This window comes from Artemia franciscana, chromosome 10 (assembly GCF_032884065.1).
Source record: "Artemia franciscana chromosome 10, ASM3288406v1, whole genome shotgun sequence".
NCBI classification, from domain to species: Eukaryota; Metazoa; Arthropoda; class Branchiopoda; order Anostraca; family Artemiidae; genus Artemia; species Artemia franciscana.
Genome location: NC_088872.1, coordinates 49,388,813 through 49,394,568, shown reverse-complemented (window position 1 = coordinate 49,394,568; position 5,756 = coordinate 49,388,813).

The window sequence follows — 5,756 nt, the reverse complement described above, 5'->3', positions numbered from 1 at the left end:
TCAGCAATATGTCGCACAAACTGCGAAGCAATATTTTGTTCGTTTTTTAACTTCACTCGTTACTTCCATCAAAACTTTTTTTAAACACTAAAAAAAGGCGACAAATTTAAACTCTAAAAAGTTCGTGCGACAAAAGTTCGTGCGACGGAAATATCACGAGTCAGTTTATTTGAACCCGTCTTTCAGCAATATGTCGCACAAACTGCGAAGCAATATTTTGTTCGTTTTAACTTCACTCGTTACTTCCATCAAAACCTTTTTTTAAACGCTAAAAAAAAGGCGACAAATTTAAACTCTAAAAAGTTCGTGCGACAAAAGTTCGTGCGACGGAAATATCACGAGTCAGTTTATTTGAACCAGTCTTTCAGCAATATGTCGCACAAACTGTGAAGCTATATTTTGTTCGTTTTAACTTCACTCGTTACTTCCATCAAAACCTTTTTTAAACGCTGAAAAAGGCGACAAATTTAAACTCTAAAAAGTTCGTGCGACAAATTCTTCGGTGAATCAAAATGTCAGCGAAATTCAGGAGCCCTCTCAAGCGCAAATAAAACTCCCGTTTCGATACAAACATTCGACAAAAGACAAAACACTCTCCTTTCATGAGAGATTCCAGCAGGAAAAGCCAAAGAAATCTTCACCAGATATCCGTGTTAGAAATTACTGTTTAGCGGTTCCGTATTTCTACAAAATATTTAACATCTCTGAAGGCACTATTTACTATTTCGTAGAAGTTATTATTTCAGGAAATAATACCAAACCACATCATACTATATGTAGACCTATGTATACATACTATCATTATTCTCAATAATAGCTTTCCTATAATGCTTTGGATTGTTGGGTACAGGGAATAATATTCAAACATATGGATTGAAAATGTGATAATACATAGTAAGATATTTATTTCAAAAAAATGTGCATAATCTTAGGGGTTCCACAGGGGCTGATAGAATTCTCCATCATGCTACAACCTTGAATATGGATAATTATAAATCGGCTAACCCCTCCACGTGCCCAAAAACTTTCAAATTAATTCCATTAATCTTTCCTGATATATCCCGTATATGCCTTTTTGAACCATGCATACACGTAGTGCGTTTTGATATAATTTAATTTCACACTCAACAAGCCTTAATATTCTAATTTAATACCTCTAACCGTTTCAGAAATATCACTGATGAGCCCTTTAGACACAATTTGATGCACATACTGTTTTTGATTTAGTCTAAAATCACGAAAAACATACCTTTGATGAGATAGAGGCAAGCAATTTTACCATGAAAGAATTGATATTGGATTCGGTCACAATTTTTTAACTAGTATATTGTAGTTAACAAGGTCAAATTCTTTTCGAGGGTCAATGAAAGTTAATTCAGTCAGGAACTACGCTTCGTGAGAATTTTCTCAATGGAGTCCATTAGAAAAATAAAGTAATGGTAGCTAAGAGTGGACTTGAGCTTATTTCCTCTGGTCAGTAGGGGTAGTGAAAGGACCCAGGTTTCAAAATGACATAGATACTATGTCTCAAGAATGGAGTTAAGTTCTGTTTTTTAGGAAAAGTTGGTGATGTTGTAAAACTAATTCAAAATGTCAAAGGACGTATCTGCAACATACCAGAAACAGCTAGGGGTGTTACGTTGGAACTTTCAGAGCATGTTATTGGGGAACGGTTGTTGAAACCTGTTATAGAAATTTAATAAAGATACTTGGATACTCTGAGCATAATTGGTGACACTACAGATGATGTCTAGCACTTAAACATGAGAGTAAACCCTCTAAATGAATGATAACACCGATATATTTCATTAAATAAATCATCGCCCCGTTTTCTTAATCTATCCCTCCTGAAAATTTCGTTACCCCCTTTTAAACTCCTCTGGCTCAAAATGTAATGTAATTTAAAGTGGGATATGCATGTCAAAGACGATCCGTGCAGTTACATCTCTCCATATGTTCCTAAATAAATTTAGCGTCCCAACTTCCCCTTCTTTAAGGATTTACACTTCCTTTGTCCACCTGCATCTTGACTACCTTTATCCAGTTTGGCACCCTTGCATTTCCAAGAAAGAATCATAAAAAATTGAATCCATCCAAAAAAGAACCCTGCGAATAATTTTCAAAGCAAATAAAGCAAAAAAAAAAAAAAAAAAAAGCTTGGTTGGTAACACTTCAGGCAGATTATTAATTTTATGCCTTCCATTTTCCAAAAATGTAATAACGAATCCTCGCACGGAAAACATTTTCACATGAAGACACTCCCTTTCACTCGCCTCAGGTTCTTGTTGTACCAATTTCTACCCATTCGCTGTCTTACATCCAGATATAAAAAAAGCCTTTTTTATCGTTGGAGGAAGAAGGGCCCTCAAGTATATATGTTATAAGGTAACCTAAAACCTCTCTTCCCAAACCTAACTGGACAAGACGAATAACCAACAGTGAGCCAAGAAAATATAACTCCCTTTTACAGACCAATGTCGAATCAAACAATTTGACAATGGCCTCACTTGAACCTTTGTGAAATCAAAGATGATCGACATAGACATACTCAGATGAACCACTTATGGGTTAGATTTCAGAAAAAAAAATATTGGATATCGGACGTTTTCTCATGTGCAACTTATCCAAAGATGGCGCTGGATTTCCTCGGGCAATATTTGCTTGTCCTGTCTTTGGGGGTGGCGCCACCAGCTAATTCTGACCCTGATGAACAGAGTAGCAGAGGTGAGTCAAATGAAGTCTACAGGTGAGTCAAATGAATTATATTTCTTGTCAGTACTTGTCAATACACTCCTAATGAAGCACTGTTCCAAATGTATGGTGAGTTCAGGAACGTACAATCAGAGCGAGTTGTTCTTACTTGTCTCCTGGATACAAGCACCAACCCCTAAGTCCAGAGGTATGCAGTAACGTTAAAGATGGCCACAAGCAGAAACACAGATCAGAAATTGTAAAAAATAAAATTAGCCACTGCAACAGAAGAGGAGGAAAACCCAAAATGAAGGAGAGTAGGCAGAGCATGTTCGATTGACTGCCTGTTTGGAAATTCAACAAGTGATAAAGAAGAATCACCAGATATTATTGATCAGCAACTGGAAAGGTAAATGGATAAGGCTGTCATTGACAGGATAAAAAGTTGTCCGTTCGTTGGCCACCAGAGTGGTGGCCAAATAATAGCAGTCGTTTCCTGAGACAGCACTACTCGCTTGGAAGTATCTCTGCTGCCAGCCTCACTCTATCCCCAGCGAAACAGTTTTCAGCACAGTTGGGAACATTTATGCTGACAAACGAAGGTCTCAGAGAGGAGAAAGCTGAAAAGTTATGCTTTCTGTATATATATATATATCATGAAAAGAGAAATCACCAATGCAACAGCACAAACACAAAAAAAAAGAAAAAAAAAAAAAAAAAAAAAAAAAGGAGAGACAGAAGGAGAAAAGGAAGACTGTTTTCCTAAATTAGTGATTAATATAGACCAGCACTTGAATGAGGCCTTAACCCTACTCATCCATACAATCACATAGGTCAAACAGCATAGCCACACACAATCAACCATAAAGAATAATCCATGGACAGGCAGTCATGTCGTCAATAAGTATAAGTCGTCATTTACCAAACAATAGAAAAAATAATATAGACAAATAATTCAGAGGCAACACCCAACATAAAGGCTCATCAGAAGAATACACTGGCCTATATAGGGTTTCGCCACTCTAAATTCTCTACCCAGATATATACTAATATATATTAGTATATCTACCAGATATCTAAATATATATATATATATATATATATATATATATATATTGAGTTTTGTTTCAGATTATCTTTAATACTGGACTCGTACCTGATATTTTTTGTACCGGCATTGTTACTCCTGTCTAAAAAAAAGGGGGGAAACCGGCAGATTGCATGTCTTACCGTCCTATGACTGTATCCCCCCATCTGTGTAAAATGATGGAAATGCTCTTTATTGATGATATTTCAAGTAAATATCGTACTCCTGATAATCAGTTTGGTTTTAAAAAAGGTATCGGTGGCGAGGACGTCCATTATATTTTAGCTAATATGCTTATAGAAGCTAATGCGTTAAATGAGTGCATTTTCCTGGCAAGTCATGATATCCGTAAGGTATTTGACTCCAAAAATTATAACCGGCAGATTACAGCCCGGCTATACAATGCTTTGGTTATACCTCACTTTCTAGCTATTTCTCCATTTTGGAATATCTTTTCCGAAAGTGACAAATGACAGCTGCGCTCATTTGCTGAGTCCTGAGTCCTCGCATAACTGAGTCCCCTGTAACTAATCCCGTGTTCAACTGAAACACTGGGTAACTTGACCAAAGCGCAACTCAACTCCCGTGTAATTGAATCCTCATTTGACTGAACCCAGTGTAATTGAACCCTCGTGCGATTCGCCCTCGTTTAGTTAGACCATCGTGTAACCCAACTCCCGATCAACTGAACCCTCATACAGCTCACCCCTCATTTTTTTTTATCTTGCAATGCTTCAATGCCAAACAATTCCTCTCTTCGTCGATAAAAAACGACAATTAATTCGTCTGTCTCATATATTCGAAAATTAATTGAGGGATCGAGTATACTTGAATTTTATGGATAGAGCAATACATGAATTTTAGTAAAGGAAAAAAAAAACACGGCCCATAGAAGCAAAAACCTTAAAAACATCTTAAAGCAGAAATTTTTCATTAATTTTTATTCGAGAAAAATAGCTATAATTTAGATTAATCTTAATAGTAAAATTTTATTACAGAAATATATTTATGGAAATTTTCAGAAGAGCTAGAAACGTTGACAAGTCTCCTGTTTCTGTTTTATTTCTCCTGTAGGAAACTAATAGGGCACTAGAACCTCATAGAGAGCTGTTTAATCTTATTTGAAAGCTAATTCTCACATTTAAGTGCTTTTTAAAATTTCTTCATTAAAACATCATCATAAAATGGCTTATGGCATCAAAATTGGATTTATTGTCATTTCTTATGGCATCAAAATTGCATTTATTGTCATTTCTGGAGCGTAAGAGCTAGAAATCATAAAAGATCTACCGTTTAATCTTCTTCATAATCAAAATGTTGATCATGATCATGAACCTCATAGAGAGCTGTTTAATCTTATTTGAAAGCTAATTCTCACATTTAAGTGCTTTTTAAAATTTCTTCATTAAAACATCATCATAAAATGGCTTATGGCATCAAAATTGGATTTACTGTCATTTCTTATGGCATCAAAATTGCATTTATTGTCATTTCTGGAGCGTAAGAGCTAGAAATCATAAAGATCTACCGTTTAATCTTCTTCATGATCAAAATGTTGAAATTCTCAATTATTCTTAAAAATTCGGTATTTAAATTGTCCTTCTTGAATATTCGCCCTCCCAATCCTCTTTGCAAGTGAAAAAAAAAATCGAGTTTTGAAAAAAGGTGAAAAGTATTCATTCAAATACAAAGCTGATTCATTGACAATCCTGCTATTTATTTTCATATCAACACTACAATTAACTACGAAACAAATTCTTGAGAATTCCAAAAAAGTGCTTGATTACCGGACTTCTTTTTCATTCTTTGATCGAGAGTTCAGTTGAACAAAGGGTCAATTAAATGGAGTTGATCTGCACACAGGTTGGGTAAAACGAGGTTTAGTTGCACAAGGGTTCAGTAACACACACATCTTACAAACTGAATCCCGTGCTATAAGGACTAGAATACCATCATCATTATGGAGGTTGGGCAGGGA